The following is an 18,695-nucleotide window of genomic DNA, read 5'->3' on the forward strand; positions in this document are numbered from 1 at the left end:
TAAGATATAAGACAAGATTAATATAGACAAAGAATTCGAAGAATTGTATTAGAAAGTGACTATCAAATTCTTGGGTTCTTCTTTTAACTCCTCATGCTCTCTAAGTTAAAAAAAGAAACTATCTCCTAATCCCCGTGATCGAAACTTCCTCTTCCTCAAATAATTCTAGATTTAATTTCAAGAATTTGTATGAAACTCTATCCAAATACACAAAATTAATCTATTTATAGGCTTGAACCAAAAGAGATTTATGCTCATCTTTTTTTTTTTAATTTTAGAGAAAACGATGTAGTAAGGATTTCAGAAGGTAATATTCCAATAAGTGAAGACTTTTCGGAATGTTGTCTTCTTGCAAGTGAGAACATCGAATTATGCGGAAGACATAATTACATATATATGCATATAGGATGTATTCAAGTCGCCATAAAACCTCTCTTTAGGAGGACAGGATTAGATGTACCAATCTATATAGCCCTAAGAGACAAAAGACATTTAAACTTCTCTAATTCATTATTAGGGATTATCCAATCTAATCTAGACAATGCCGGTCTATTTCACCTGCAAGGTCGGATTCACAGTTGCCCTTCAAGATAAGAATATCTATGATGTATTATGCCTTGATATTGAGCCAAAGGACCTTGGCTGAAAAATGGTTCATACCCATTTTCCATCATGTATGTATTATATTACAAAATGATATACACCAATGCTTCTCCTAAAGCTTTGGGTCTCCCCCAAAAATCACACCATGCTTATGGAAGTGAATCTTGAGAGATCCTCAATGACTGTTCCTAAGCTTTTGGACTGGAGGGAATTAACTCGAAATCCAGTTTGGTCAATCGAGCATGTAATTGCCTCTAGAACCAGGCAAAACAGTACTTATCATATCACAAAATTTGATGATGGTCATGTTGAAGTTCAATTTCAAGAAGAAGCCCATCATCCTCAAATAAGAGAAATTTTTAGTGGAAGATCTAGCGTATTGGAATATCATTCAACTGTTAGAGAAAGATCGATTGTAAGATCTAATTCAATGAGAATGTCAGTGGATTTTGAGCAATCTATTCTTGATGTTTAGTATGAGAAGTCTGAAGGATCTTTATCTCCCACTCAGACTGACATGGAGAGAAAATCTGGAAACATCTACAACTAGATAAATACAATCTCTCTTGAAGATAAGTCTTTATATGTTCGATACTATGAAAAATATGTTTATCAGTATATCAATCAGAAAGATTGGGATAACAAATCCAAGTTTCTTTCTAAGGACGAATTCATAGTTAGGGTCAATCAAAAGGCCAAAGAAGCTAGTATTTGTGTCATCAACAAGCCCCTTACTTGAAAGACTACAACTGGAAAAGAGATCCTTTCAGAGTATCCTCCAGAAGAAGAAGCTTATTTCCCACATCCAAAAATGTTGAGTGTTGTAATCATCTCTTCACCCTACAAAACTATTGATGAAGAGAAAACCAAAACTGTTGGTGCTAAAGAAATAAAGAATATCCAACAGAAACTTAATTATTCCAACAAGGCTTTGACTACTCTATCAAGATCTATTGATGAAATGAAACTAGACAAATAGAAAAAAGCTATAGCACCTCTAGAGCGCCCAGAATTACCTAGAGTTGACTCCAATAGACCTATAGTGCAACAGAACTCCCTGGATATCAAATTAAAGGGATCAAATACTGATGACCTTCTCAAAGAACCAACCAAAAGCTCTCAGAGACAACTATCTCAAAATATCATGTAGGAACCTCTTCCAGAAAAGAAATTAGTAATCTTGGAATGGGAAGTCTCAATGCAATCAGTTATGATTCTCCAAAGCTTCTTCCTATTAGAGTTTACAGTACCGATATGAAGAATCATTACAAACGGCCTTTACCACCCGATGTAGGATGGGATGACTTGCGTCCAAATTTTCGTTCGTTCAATGGAACTAGCATCAAAACTTGGAATATTGACGGTTGTTTCGAAGGACAGATGATGATCATTTTCCAAAAAATGTTCGTGGCAACAACTAGCTATCTTAGGAGAATGAATCAAAGAGAGATTGTGGATGCGCTAACTGTTGGATTCACTGGAAACCTCAGAAGCTGGTGGCACAATCATCTCACAGATGCAAATAGAGAAGCCATAAAGGAAGTTGTTATAGAAAAAACAAAACAAGGACCTAATAGTGACGTTATTACAATCCAGCCAAATTCAGTAAACACTCTATTTTACGTGGCTATTAGACACTTTGTAGGAAGAACAACCCTATACAATGATCAATCAATGGAAGCTCTTCTGGGAATGAAATGCCCCAAAATGATTGATTTCAAGTGGTATAAAGACACTTTTATGTCACGTCTTTATAACCTTACAACATGTAGAGATGTAGTCTGGAAACATAAATATGTAGAAGGACGACCTAAGTATGTTAGAGAAAGGTTGTACTCCACCATGATCACAAACGGTGGAGGAACAGAAAGAGATTGGGAAGGTATCTCTTACGGAGATATCAATTCTACAATTCAAAAGGTGTGCCTCGAGATTTGTCAATAGCAGAAGCATGCTACCAAGATTGCAAAAGATCAGATTATTGAAAAAGAATAGGATCTTTCTGCAAGCAATATGGAATTGACAACACTCCTCTTTCTAGAAAGAAGACCCGCTCAAAGAGGATCTTTAGTAGGAGTAAATTGAGTGAATCAAATGGGTACTATAACCATAGGAGGAAGTACCATGGCAAAAATAAAAACAAGAGGAAACTTTCTAAAGAAAATACCACTTGTTTCAAATGCAATAATAAGAGTCATTATGCCAACCGATGCCCTGTATTTAAAAAGATTAACAAAATGAAGATTGATGAAAATGAAAAAAAAAAATCTCTATTGCAGGTCATCAAAGCTGAAGAAATATCCTCAGAAGAAGAAGAATTCTCTTCTGAGCAAGAGGAAGATTTTCTCAATGGCATCCTCGAAGACTCTTCGGAAGAACCTTCGTCGTTTGAAGTGAGTTAGACAACGAAGATGCAATACCTTGTTTTAGCTGCATTAATGTTCTTACTAGCACCCAAAAAGGTCTTTTGGATATCATCAAAGAAGTTGAAGATGATGCCATTAAAAAGAAATACTTTTGAGACTTCGAAGGAATCTAGAGACTCCCGATCAAAAATTCAAAGATCTGATGAATTTCAGCTTTCAAGCTGTAATGAACCAATTATCAAGAGAACATGTTGCACCAGTTAAAGTCACAGACTTCCAGCATGAAACCAATGTCCTAAAAAAGGAAATCAATGAAAATAGGCAACAAATATCTTATCTTGAAATTGCAGTCAGTGCAATTCAAGGACAGATAATTTCAAAGAAAAGCGTTGAAACTCCAAAAATGAAATCAACATTTTCAGCAAAATCTTTAATCAAAAGTGGCTAACAAGAGTTACACTAGAGATTAAAGATTATAAATTTGAAGCAACAACCCTAATAGATTAAGGTGCTGATCAAAATGTGATCCAAGAAGGAATTATTTCGTCTAAATATTTTGAGATTACTAGAGAGAATCTTAAAGGAGCAGGAAATAATTCTTTAAAAATCAAATACAAGCTCTCCAAGGTGCATGTTTGCAAGGAAAAGTGTGTCTAGTGAACTCATTTCTCCTTGTTAAAGGCCTTACCAAGGAAGTAATTTTGGGTACTCCATTTCTTACCCAAATTTATCCATTTAAAATTTCTAATAAAGGCTTAACGTCTCAGAAATTTGATAAAGAAATTATCTTTGAATTCTGTAAACCAATGATTCACATGTGCCTTTTTTCAATTGAAAATGAGATTGTGCAAAGTCTTAATCTCATTTCAAAGAAAAAGAAGCAAATTGAATTTCTTCACGATGACAAAGAAAAATATTCAAAGGTACCTTTCTTCAATTGAAAAGGGCGAAAGATTAGTAAAGAAATCAGTAAACCTTCCATTCAAATAAAAATCCAATCCATTCTGAAAAGGATCAATTATGAGATTTGTTCCAATTTACCCAATGCCTTTTAAGCTTGAAAAAGGCATATTTTGGACCTTCCCTATGTAGATAATTTTAAGGAAACTCAAATTCCTACAAAGGCTAGGCTCATTCAAATGAGCAAGGATTTAGTTGATACTTGCTTCAAAGAGATATTCGATCTCCAAAAGAAAGGATTAATAAGTCCATAAAAAAGCTCATGGTCTTGTGTGCTCTTTTATGTTAACAATCAGACAGAAAAAGAACGAGGAGTTCCTCATCTGGTTATTAACTACAAACCCCAAAATAAGGTGCTCATATGGATTAGGTACCCCATACTTAATCGTCAAGACTTGCTTAAGCATATTGCTAATGCAAAGATCTTTTCCAACTTTGACATAAAATCTGGATTTTGGTAGATTTAAATTAACCTAAAAGACAGATATAAAACCACTTTCAATGTTCCCTTCGGACAGTATGAATGGAATGTTAAGTCGTTTGGTCTTCAGAGTTCAAAAGATCATGAATGACATTTTCAATAAACATCAAGACTTCACAATTGTCTACATTGATGATGTTTTTATATTTTTTGAAAGTATTGATCAACATTTTAAACATTTAAACATGTTTATCAATATTATTAAGACAAATAGCCTTGTGGTGTCTCTACCGAAGGTTAAATTATTTTAAACTAAAATTCAATTTTTAGGATTTGATATTGATCAAGAAATCATCAAAACTATCCAAATGTTATTAGACTCCATGGATAAGTTTCCTGATAAAATTCAAGATAAAACCCAACTGCAACGATTTCTTGGGTGTGTCAATTATATGGGAGACTTTATTAAAGACCTCTGAACAATTTGTCTGCCACTTTATGACAGATTAATGAAAAATCCAAAACCATGGATGGTTGAGCATGCACGAGCAGTCCAGTCAATCAAATCTTTGGCTAAAGGCATTCCATGCTTATCGCCTATGGATGAAAAAGCCAAAAATGATCGTCGAAACTAATGCATCTGAAAAAGGTTACGGCAGCATCCTCAAACAAGATATTAAGGGAAAATAATCATTAGTTTGTTTTCATTCTAGTATATAGAATAGTGCCCAATGGAACTATAATTCCATTGTCAAAAAGAAAGTTCTAGTAATAGTACTTTCCGTCCAAAAATTTCAAGGAGATCTTATCAACAAAGATTTTCTTTTCAAAACTGACTTAAAGGCAAGTAAATTCGTCTTTGAAAAAGATGTAAATAATCTTATTTCAAAGCAAATCTTTGCAAGGTGGAAAGCAATTCTATCTTTTTTTGATTTCACAATTGAGCCTATAAAAGGAAGCATCGATTACCTTGCGGATTACCTATAAAGAGAGCATCTCTCAAAACCAAAACTCTCTCATAATATTCCATGCGCTCCCAATAATGTACGAAAATTCCAATCGACCTCGGCCACCAGGGAGCCTCTACCTCCTCTTCCTCCCAATCAACCTAATCCGGCTACTCCGCAAACAACTGGCTCCTCTAGAGCAAGCTCCTCCAAGGGCTAATGCCCTATGTCTCAAGCATTTGCTCTCACCCCAATGTGTGCAGATAATTACGCCATGGATCTCATTTTCCAAATTGTATCTTGGTGTCATCAGGGTTCCTCTCAAAGGAATCTAACAATTGGATCAAGTCCTGATCCTTCAACAACTTTGTTGCACCCAACAAGCACCGCAACAACAATCAGGCCACCTCCGAAGCTCAAATCCTATGCTTGGACGGTTAAACCAGCGGTATTTATTCCACAACCACTAGTCATAAGTTATAAAAGAAAGCTATTCTAGATGATATAGTCATCGAACAAGAATTCAAAAGACCTTCCATCCAAGAAATTTGTTCCCAGGTCTACCCACATAAGTTCAACTTCTTTTCGGAAGACATAAAAAAAATCAGGCAATTTTATGAGTTCATTTTGGTAGACATTGTTTCCGCCAAAATAACCCGTATTCCAGATCATAACAATCTTGGAAAAATTGTTTATTCCAAGCTAAAATTTGTCAGGGTCCTCACTGTTGGAATGTATGTCATAAAACTCGTAGTTTGTAGTTTAAATTACATTCTATCAATTAAGTGTTTATTGAGGACATATTAGTGAAAATAGAATACTATAATCTTCAATTCAATAAACTAAGGTCTCGAGGCTATTTAGTGTAGACCTGAACTTTATGTAGAGACATAAACGTGGATCTAATTTGAGTTTATAGCCCAAATGGTCTATAGTGTATGAATAAGATTGGGTGCCTTATTCTGGAAACGCTAAGGATTCGACATGTTTTGTAGTTAGTACAAACGAAGTGATCCTAAATCGTTCATGTAGAGACATGGGAGTGGGGGCATCTTATGTGAAGAGTTTACATAAGACTGGAACCATGAAATAGTCACTTTTAAGTTATAACACCGTTGACTATATAAAAGTGACTATTTCGTTTTTTATGACCTAGGTAACTTAATCTTAATCTCGAGCTAACTATGAACTTCTGTTCAAACGGTATTATCCTTAGATTTGTAAGGGTGAGGGCATCTCAACGGCGCTGGCCCAACAAGCCTTTCATTTCAAGAGTAAGACCGGGTGGATAGCTAGGGACACAGGGTGCAAGACGAAATTCACTCCTACCCACTTTAGGGTTAGTAGATAGATTGTTTCCTTAAAGATTGAATCCAAGTCTTGAACAAAGGACCTCACCCTCTCATTGGCTCGAGAGGGATTCAGTTTATAAGTTGAACCTTAAACCAATTGTTCAATAGTGGATTAGTAGGACTTAAGGAACAAAATATAGTCTCGGGAGTAAAACGATATTTTAACCCAATCGAGGTTACGAACAACCTGTGAAGAATTAACTTACTGATCATGGTTATATCAGATGGACAGAAATTATCTATAGTGGGGGAGTGCAACTACGGGACTTTGGTGGAATGACCTGTTAGTTAACGAATGTTGATTAGCTCGATCTAAAAGGGTTTAGCCGTTAATCTCGAAGTGTTGGAGCCTATGATCTATAGGTCCATTAGGTTCCCCTGTTAGCTCATATGGTTTTAACTTAGAACAACATGCTGGAATAATTCAAATTGTTCGAATTAGGTAAAGAGAGAGAAACCGACAAATGTATGTGATATGGTTGTCGGTTATAACTTTCAGAAAGAGCTTTATGTTTAAATATGATTTAAATATTAAAAATATGAATACATATTCATATTCGAAAGTTTGAAATTGATGGAAATGATCAAAGTTGTAAAAAGTCAAAATGTTGACCTTTGACTTTGAAAAGTCGAACTTTGACTAGCTTTATATTCAAATGTGATTTAAAGTTTAGAAAAATGAATGCAAATTCATGCTCGGAAGGTCGAAATTAGTAAAGACAGACAAAATGGTAAAAAGTCAAAAAGTTGACTTTTGGCTTAAAAAGGTCAAAGTTTGACTTGACTTTAATGGTCAAATGACCAAAACACCCTTGAACTAAGTTAGTGGAAAAAACAACATTTTGTTGGATAATTCTACTAACACTTAATGTGATAAGTGGCTACATGAGATGTAAACACCTAGCACACTAAGTTCTATTAATGGTTAGTGGAATGTTAGGTGTTGAGATTTGGCCAACTAATTACATGCAAGTTATAAAATAGTCATCTTTTCAAATTGAAAAAGACTTTTTGTCCATTTGATATTTTTTTGAATTTAAAAAATATTTATTTTTCCTCTCTTCAAAAATTAAATATCTCAACCTAATTCCCTCCAAATTTCCACATCTCGCTCCAATTCCTTCAATTAACGGGTCCCACAACCCGGTTCTAAGTTCGAAGATTAGTGGGTCAACTCTAGTGGTGGTCCCTGTTCGAGGAATTGGAAAAGTATCAAAGGTATGATCTTCTATTAGCCCTATTTTTAGTTTTCATTAGGGTAATTTGCATGTTACTCTCTAATAAGTTAGATGCAATTAAAGTAACTACTTGTTCCTATTTTCCGCTGCGCATGTTTCGATTTCTATCATGGGGTATCAGAGCATGCATTAATTTACTCAATTGCATATAGTGGGTATTGTAATTTATTTGATAAATTATGTGGATGAACTAAAATGGTAGTTTATGGTTTTGGCCCTAAATTAGGTGTTTTTATTTGTTTTAATTATTGTAATTAGCCTTGTTCTTGGCTTCATTCAATTTTTAAAGAGTGTAATTTGTTCAAGAATCATTAGAAAATCAAAGTTTTTGGTGAAAAATTGAAGATAAACCCAGATTACCTTTTCCAGACCTGAAACCCCGGTCGTAACCCGACCTGGGTCTGGCTCGCTACCCGGTTCGTCTGTTCCTATATCGTTGGCCTGCCTTTCACCCGTCAGGCCCGACCCAAGTCTCAGATGAAACCCAGTAACGCGGCCCACAGCATGCGCGTAGCCCAGATTCAATTTCGGCCTTTCACCCGCGTGCGCCCTAACTCGGTTCGTTTGCCCTGTGACCGTGCATCTGACCCGGATCCTATCCGGTCCTTGTCCGCTCTGCTTGCGCCACGCGTTCGGTTCCTGCTTCGAGACCCACCTGGCTGACCCGTGCATTTGGCTGGTGGTTTTGAGTCAGTTCACTCGTTCTTGGGCCAGTTCAGTGTAGAGTTGGTGTTTTTCAAGCTAGTTCGGGAGTTTTTATGTACTACATCAGATTACTATTGTAATAATTTAGGTCTTAGCTTAATTTAGAAGCCAAAACCAATCCATTTTAAGGTATTTGTTTAATTAATTATGCATGTGATGTATGCCACATAGATTTAAAATCCCTCCATAAGTTAACATGTTCATGCATTGAAAATATGTTATAATGGCTATAATGTATAGTATGCATGTTAATTAATTAATATGGAAATTAATTAAATTAATTTTGATTAAATATGATTTAATACAGTTAGTTTATTAATTAATTAATAATTTATTTAATTTAATTAAGTAGGATTTAATTTAATTAAATATGATTTAATTAAAAGTTAAATAAATTAAAATCTATATTAATTGATTGTTTATTTAATGGTCATATAATGATGAATGTATGTTATAGACTATTGTCTTTAGTTTTATAAGCGTTATAAAATCAATTTTTCATAGAATTAGTTGCATGCCCACCTAGGTTAAAAATATATCAACCTAGGTTAAAAACATATCAACCAATTTTTCATAAAATTAGGTCGATATCTTGTAAAACTAGTTACAAGAGACTCACCTGATTCAATCTTGTCAACAAGTTAGATAAGATGACTAAGGTTGGAGGTTCTTAAGTTGACAGTTTATGGAACACTTGCTACCTAGAGATCATAATCCGTTCTTGAGCCTAATTAATCTAGTTTTATGAGCATGTGTGAGAGATGTGAGGTAATAAAACATGTTTATCACCTAGACATCAAGGTTAAAATCCAGTATAAGGGTTATAGTTGGATGTTTCATATAGACTTATGGTTTTTTTAAATTAGCCTAAGTATGATCATATTTTTCTGAGTACCCTTTAAAACCGTCAACACTTCAGCTAAAGAAAAGTAGTGTACTTTTAGCTCCAACGTTCTTAAGAGTTCACACCGTGAGGTCCATGTAGGGCTTTGGATCGTGCATAGGAGCGAACTCCCTTTGGAGAGTGTCTGCATGGATCAATATCAAGGTGAATAGGGGAAGTAGTTCATAGTAAGTAGGGTGAGGGATATGCGACAACACATTCCACGGTCTCTTCCATTAGGTCGCACTGTGAGATTCCTATAATGTGCTTGCTTGTCTGCCCTGGAGTGACGTTCTCTTCGAAGTGCTTTATTATAGGATTCAGAACACCACAAACTCCTTATATGGATAGAGTCTCGTAGATTGGTTTTCATATTGACTTTCCACTTTCGGGAGCATAATGATTCTTATCTCTGAGATTTGAAAAATGGATAGTTACACTTACAAGAATTACTATGTTGTTAGTATATTCTCGACCGAAGTAGCGGTAACTAAGTGCTAAGCGAATATGAGATATTCAAGAGTTAGCATTTGGTCAAGATTGTCTTGGTTCAAAGGAGGAGTAATCGACTACCCTTCGGTGGAGGTTATTCTAAACCTTCGAAATATCGTTGCAAAACATAATAATGATGGGTATGTTATTAATATTTGCTAAATTAATTGGTTCTTAAAGGATTGTAGTTTTTCACTAAATTGAGTATGTTATTATTTTTCAGCATGAATAGCTCAATAGTACAATTCTTAGCTTTCGAGAAGCTTAACAGCAATAATTATACAACTTAGAAATTAAACTTAAATACAATACTAGTCATAGATGATTTAAGGTTTGTCTTAACTGAGGAACGTCCTTAAGCCCCTGCCTCAAATACTAACCGAAATGTTAGGAAAGCATATGATTGATGGGTTAAGGCCAATGAAAAGGCCCGTATCTATGTTCTTGCCAACATGTCAGATGTTTTGGCAAAGAAACATGAATCCTTAGTCACGAATAAAAAGACTATGGATTCATTGAGGGAAATGTTTGGTTAGCCTTCATGGTCCCTCAGACACAAAGTAATTAAATACATTTACACTAAGCAAATAAAGGAAGGGACCTCTGTTAGAGAACATGTCCTAGATGCACTTCAATATTGTTGAAGTAAATGGTGGTCCCATTAATGAGGCAAATCAGGTGACCTTTATTTTACAATCTCTTCCAAAGAGTTTTGTACCGTTTTATACCAACACGTCTCCTAACAAAATGAGTTCACCTTGACCACTCTTCTAAATGAGCTCCAGTGATTCCAGAACCTTACCATGGGTAAGGGGAAGGAAGTGGAAGCAAATGTTGCTACCATAGAGAAAAAGTTAGTGGGAGGATTGTCCTTTAAGACTAGAGTTTGACCTTCACAAATGAAGAAGAAGGGAAAGGGGAAGACTCCCAAGAATAGTATGTGAAAGAAAGTTGCTAAAGGTAAATGTTACCACTACAACAAGGATGGACATTGGTTGAGAAATTGCCTACCTAAAGTACCTTGCTAAGAAGAAAGTTGAGAAAGAAGCACAAGGTAAATATGATTTACTTGTTGTTGAAACGTTCTTAATGGAATATGATACTTCAACTTGAATACTAGATTCAGGAAACTACTAATCATATTTACTTCTTATTTCAGGAAACTAGTTCTTGAAAAGCTTGTGAAGACGAGATCATCCTCAAAGTTTAGAACAAAAGAGTTTGTTTCAGCTAAAGTAGTGAGAGATCTAAAGTTGTTTAAATAGATATTTCATACTTAAAAATATTTTATATGTCTCTCAAAGTTGAGGAATTTAATATCTATTTCATGTTTTTCAGAATAAATGTATAGAATATATTTTGAAATCAATGAAATGTTCATTTTTCTAGAAAAAGTATTCAATTTTATTCTGTTATACTTATAAACAACTTATATAAGTTAAGACCAATTGGAGCAAATTTTATCTTAAAATACTGAAATGTTTAGCATAAAAGATAAAGGTTTATTCTAATACCTATATATGGTATTTAAGATTCGGTCACATAAATCTCAATACGATTGGAAGATTTTGGTTAAGAGTAGACTTCTAAATTAGTTAAAAGATAACTCTTTACCTTCATGTGAGTCTTATCTTAAAAGAAATAATAACCAAGAGATCTTTTACTAGAAAAAAGATCTCATAACCAAAATACCTTAAAGAGCTCATACATTTGGACCTTTGTAGATCAATGAATGTCAATGTTCAAGGATGGTATGAATATCTCATTAATTTTGTTGATGATTATTCAAGGGTTTGGTCATGTTTACCTATTGTATCACAAGTCCGATTCTCTTGAAAGTTCAGAAAATATAAGACTGAAGTTAAGATTCAATAGGTAAAAGTATAAAGACATTTCGATCAGATCGAGGTGGAGAGTATGTGGACTTAAGATTCCAAGACTATTTGATATAACATGGAATCCAGACACAACTCTCTGCATCTAGTATTGAACAGGATTTCCAAAGACGTTAGAGATAAACCTAGTTCATCCTGGTTGGTTACATCCTTCTCAAAAGTTAAGAGTGCCTCGAATTAGTGGGAGGGTTGTTCATCAACCTGACCATTACTTAGTTTTATTGAAAACTAAATCGTCATACTTGATGATGATTTAAAAGGATCCATTGACTTATGAATAGACAATGAATGATGTAGATTATCTACCTGACGTCAAGAAATGACTAGCTATGCAATTTCAAATAAAATATGGAAATGCATAATGTGTTCTCAAGGTCCAAATTGTTTGGAGCTATAAGAATAGAACACTAGCCAGTCTCAAGCATCTTATATAGACAAAATGTTGTCTAGATATAAAAATATAGAATTTCGAAATGGATAGATTGTTGTTGAGTATATTCTAAATTAGTTTAAGAAATGAAAAGACTATGTGCTTGTGTATAGTACTAAGGATCTAATCCTTATTAGATACATTGATTCAAATTTCCAAAGATGCTAAAAAGTTTACGTTGGAATCAATATTCACTCTAAATAGAGGAGCAACAGTGTGAAAAAGCGTAAAGTCAAATTGTACTACCTTATTTGAGTAATTATGCGTCGTAGTGACGTTGTAGTAACCTCGATACTAGTTGAACAAATCATGGTTGTTCGGTTTACAAAGTCCTTCATAGCTAAATTGTTTGAAAGTCACCTAAAGAGTTTAGGTCTATGGAGTTTGTGCACTAGGACAAGTGGGAGAATGTTTGGGTGTCTACCATAGTTTATCATATTCATATGTTTATTGTACTCATATAAGTAATTCTCTCACAGTTAAATTCAACATTGTTTTATCCCACTATGAGTTTTAGTCCAAGTGGGAGTTTGTTGGAATTTATGTCCTAAAACTCGTAGTTTGTAGTTTAAATTACATTCTGTTCAATGAAGTGTTTATTGAGGACATATTAGTAAAAATATAATACTATAATCTTGAATTCAATAAACTAAGGTCCTGAGGCTATCTAGTGTAGGCTTGAACTTTATGTAGAGACATCAACATGGATTAAGATCGATTTTATAGCCCAAATGGACGTGTATGAATAAGATTGAGCACCTTATTCTGAGAACATGTGGTCCGCTTTGTAGTTAGTACAAACGAAGTGATTCTAAATCGTTCATGTAGAGACATAGGAGTGGGGGCATCCTATGTAAAGAGTTTACATAAGACTGGAACCATGAAATAGTCACTTTTAAGTTATAACATCGTTGACTATATAAAAGTGACTATTTTGTTTTTTATGACCTAGGTCACTTAATCTTAATTCCGAGTTAACTATAAACTTCTGCTCAAATGGTATTATCCTCAAATCTACATGAGTGAGGACAGCTCAAAAGTGCTGCCCCAACAAGTGTCCCATTTTAGGGATAAGATCGGGTGGATAGCTAGAGACATAGGGTGTAAGACAAAATTTGCTCCTACCTGCTTTAAGGTTAGTAAATAGATTGTTCCATTAAGGATTGAATCAAAGTCTTGAACAAGGGGCCCCACCCTCTCATTTGTCCGAGAGGGATTCGATTTATAGATCGGACCTTAAACCAATTTTTCAATAATGGATCAGTGGGACTTAAGGAATAAGATATAGTCTCGAGGGTGAAACGGTATTTTAACCCAGTCGAGGTTACGAACAACCTGTGAAAGATTAACTTACTGGTCGTGGTTATATCAGATGGATAGAAATATATCTATGGTGAGGGGGGAGTACAACTACGGGACTTTAGTGGAATTACTCGTTAGTTAACGAATGTTGATTGGCTTAATCTAAAAGAGTTTATCCAGTTAATCTCGGATCGTTGGAGCCCATGATCTATAGGTCCATTAGGTTTACCTACTAGCTCATACAGAATTAACTTAGAACAACATGTTGAAATAATTTGAATTGTTCAAATTAGGTAAAGAAAGAGAAACCAACAAGTATATGTGATATGGTGGTCAGTTATAACTTTCAGAAAGAGCTTTATGTTTAAATGTGATTTAAATATTAAAAATATAAATACAAATTCATATTTGAAAGCTCACAATTGATGGAAATGGTCAAAGTGACTTTGAAAAGTCAAACTTTGACTGACTTTATATTCAAATATGATTTGAATTTTAGAAAAATGAATGTGGATTCATGCTCGAGAGGTCGAAATTGACCAAGACGAACGAAATGGTAAAAAGTCAAAAAGTTGAAAGTTTGACTTTGACTTTAATAGCCAAATGATCAAAAAGCCCTTGGACTAAGTTAGTGGAAAAATCCAACATTTTGTTGGATAATTCCACTAACACTTAGTGGGATAAGTGGCTACATGAGATGTAGACACCTAGCCCACTAAGTTCCATCAATCGTTAGTGGAATGTTAGGTGTTAAGATTTGACCAATTAATTACATGCAATTTTGCATGTAATTAGGTTATAAATAGTTCTCTTTTCAAATTGAAAAAGACACTTTGACCATTTGATATTTTTTAATTTAAAAAATATTTATTTTTTCTCTCTTCAAAAATTAAATATCTCAACCTAATTCCTTCCAAATTTCCACATCTCTCTCTAATTCCTTCAATTAACGGGTCCCACAACCTAATTCTTAATCCAGAGATTAGCAGGTCAACTCTAGTGGTAGTCCCAGTTCGAGGAATTGGAAAAGCATCAAAGGTATGATCTATATTTCATTAGGGTAATTTGCATGTTAATCTCTAATAAGTTAGATGAAATTGGAGTAAATATTTGTTCCTATTTTTCGTTACGCATGTTTTGATTTCCATCACTCGCACCATCTCACTGGTCACAGGGGATGTTTGTTCCTAAGAAATTTTCTAAGATATTAAGCCCTCAAATGCACATGTACCAGAACTACATGGAAGCCTGGTACAAAGTATTATGACACGAATCTCATAACCACTCTTGGTTCATTATATTTTACAAGAAATCTTACAAAACTAACTTTTCAAACTGGTTTCGAAAATGTTGGAGTTACTTCGGTCTAACTCCAAAGATCTTCCCTATCGAGGTCCATCAAGCCTACTACCAATTCTCAATAAGCATCTATTCGTCCGCACTTTCGTCGATGTATAGATTCTCTCTCTATTTCCAAGTGTCCTGGATTTTTTTATGGATTCACCAACTTTCGTCCAGAGCAAAGTTCAAAATCTTTGGAAAGATTTTGCCAGTAAAATGGTGGGATAAGTACAACTACTCCCACCTAGATGAAGATCAAATAACGAAATGGTTCAAAACCAACGCTCGTCTCTTGCGAGAAGAAGAAGATCAGTTCCTTCTTGCAAAGAACTCAATTATGACCTCCATCGCTGGAGCTAAATCTGAGGCAGATCTCCAGGCGATCATGAAAACAGTTGTCCACAACATTTTCGACGACAACAAAGAGGATGACCCTGAAGATACCAGAATTTCTTCAGATTCATCTGTCAACAATATCGATTCTGATAATGATCTATATTACAACTTTGATATTTTCGACCCCTATTTGGATTCCCAACCAGGATAAAAAATAGTTTTTTGCTTTTGTATTATTAAAAAAAAAAGTACATAAATAATTTTTTGTCCCTGTAAAAAAATTTATCCTTTATTTCCAGTCTGCAAAATGTAATCGTTGATCGAAATAATCTTCGATTGAAGGGGAGGTGATGGGGACGGAAAGCGACTAAAGTGGAGTGACCAACCACAAGCTAGCGCAATCAGTAAGGATTGTTTCCGATTAGGAAGTCTTATCGTGACCAGCTAATGTAAAGAGATTAGAATGCTTGAGTAGTTAATGGCGGGGAAGCTGAGAGTAAGTCTCTGGACGTATGCTATCTCAGAGAATCTATAGCCATATATTGCATGGTAAGACCAATCCTGACCATTCAGACGAGGCCAGGTGACATCATCATCTTCAAGAAGAAATTACCAAAAATGACTTGAAGACATTAGCAGACATATCAATTCAGCTTTTCTTTTATTTGTTTATATTTTGTTTGTTTGTAATCCTACTTTTCGGTTTGTATTTTAGCTTTTGTTCAGCATATTTTAGATTACGAAGAGATAAGGATAATTCGGGGTCCTATCCCACTCAAATCTTATTGTAATGTCTTCTTTTTCAAAAAGAAATATTCTGAAGAGAAAATGTCAGTCAGGGATCTTGTCCTGTGGGCCACTCTTTGTATCTTTCTACTTTGTAAATTATTGTTGATACATGTATTAACCTATATGGAGAAAAGATATCTCGATGGGAGATTCTTTTCTCTATATAAGGGCACGTCCCTTGACCTTAATGGTATCAGAGTCTTTGCTCAACTTTCTCTATTCCTTTCTCTCACTATCGAGTAAACTCTTCTTTTGAATCGAGGAAGAATGGTAGTTAATATCTATAAATTCTATAAGTTGTCTAAACCATGGGACAAAACTACTACTTCCTCCAAATTTTGGGTTTTAAATAAAATTTAACCATCTAACTCGATTCTTACAAATATTTAAGACACCTACCTAATGAACTACAGCCACTTGTTAAATAATTGACATGCAAACAAAAATAGTAATTAAAAAAAAACAAAATTAATAACTTTCAAAATGCATCCACAATCTTATAGCGTGGAGGCATATATATACACACATACACACATGCATAGAATTAAAATGTACCTTAAGGAAGTATTCAATGACTCAAAAATTAGTGTAGGAATGAATTTCATAGTATATATACGACAAAAAAAATTAACGGATAGTAATATAGTGTTTTTAAACATATAAAGAGATATAACTTTCAAACAAATGAATTATTAAATAATTTTGGTATTTATAATTATATATATATAGAGAAGCGACTTTTCATAGAGTGCTTGAAGAAGGAAGACATTACTTTTGATGTTTAAAAAAAATTAATAATTCTTACACTTCGGTTAGTACTTCCATTTGCTTCACCTCATTTATGAAGTTATTTGCTTTTATTGTTAGTCTATTAAATTATGAATTTGTTGATTCGATTAAACTATGAATATTGTTTTTTAATGATTATCGATTAAATGTTATTAGTGAATGTTATTGGTGTTAGGATATATGATGTAGCGGGTTGAAGATATTAGGCCAAATCCATTATCAACAAAGGAAACTCTAACTCAAAGAAGAAGAGAACTCTTCAACAACAATGTTGTATTGAAATATAATGATCCAAAACTCCCAATACACAACTCTAATGGGCTATTTACAGCCTTACAAGAAATTACATACTTAACTAATTAATTCTAATTAAACACTAATTAATCTAGATTAACAACTAAACAAATACTAACCTAAAATATATTAATTATCCTCATCAATAAAGTAAAAAAAAAAAATATGTAGCCACTCATCAATACTCCATTCACTTTAATTAAAGAGTTTACACACATTTTAAAAATTTAGAACTGTCAATCCATTCATTTCAAGAACTTGTATACCAAAAAGACTATTTTAACTTTTTAAAATGGTTGTAATTTATTTGATTGTTGAGCAATGGAAACAAATAAATAAAATAAAAAAATAAAAAAATAAAAAAAGAGCCCAAAACATGATTTTGACATTATAACTTTCGAAATATTTAATATTTCCTTATTGAATCATTCTTGAATTTTTACTAGGTTTTGCTACTTATTATTTTAGTTTAAAAATATAAAAAAAAAAGCAAAATATTTACACTATATAGAACAATTCCAAAAACGGAAAAAATTCAGAGGCCCATCGTGAAAAATATCGAAAATGCCCCGTCAACCATGCCATTAATAACACGGGCGTAATTTATTTACGATCGTTTAGATATAATTAAATTTATACGCCATCGTTTAGATATGGTTTAATATATCCGTCATCGTTTAGATATGACTACTCCAATTTAAATGGTTTTTTTTTTCAAAATTCTTTATATACAATCATTTATTTTTTTTACAACATCGTTTACATTTGACTACTCCAATCTAAATGATTTTTTTTCAAGATTTTTTGTCTTATACACAGTCGTTTAGATTTGGCTACCAAATGTAAACGCGCAAAAAAAAAAAAAAAAAAAAAGACGAAGGAAAAATTAAACGACGTAAAAAAGAATAAAAAAAGAAGAATATGTAAATATTAAACGATGTAAAAAAGAATAAAAAAAGAAGAAAGACGGTTCAAAGAAATCACAAAATCAGAAAAGAAGAAATACGATGGAAAGAAAATGTAGTGAAAAAACAGAAGAAATACGATGGAAATATTTAACGACGTAAAAAAATAATTGAAAAATAAGAAAGATGATGGAAAGAAATCGTAAAAAAAAAAGAGGAAAAGAAGAAAGACGATGAAAGAAATCGAAGAGGAAGACGATGAAAGAAATCGAAAGAGAAATCGCAAGAAAGAGAAGAGCAAACTTGTAATATTTAAAAAATGTCTAACTTTACTGGAGACATAAATAGTTTGGTGTTTTGTTACCTTCACATAAGTTTCTCTATTATTTTTATTGATATTCCTTTTATATACAATATTTCAAATTGCTGTTTTCTTCTTTTTAATAGATTTCGTTATTTTTCTATCATATTCATGGTTGAAAAAAACCCATCACTCCATTAAAATCTCAAGTATTGGTTAAATATACGACTAATATACTTCAAAATAGTGTTTACATTGCATATATCATAATTTATTTTTTTTGTGTTTATAAATATGCTGAAAAATGTAAATATACCTCAAATATATCTTTCTATATATAAAATTA

Source organism: Cucumis melo, chromosome 12, assembly GCF_025177605.1.
Source record: "Cucumis melo cultivar AY chromosome 12, USDA_Cmelo_AY_1.0, whole genome shotgun sequence".
Taxonomy (NCBI): domain Eukaryota; kingdom Viridiplantae; phylum Streptophyta; class Magnoliopsida; order Cucurbitales; family Cucurbitaceae; genus Cucumis; species Cucumis melo.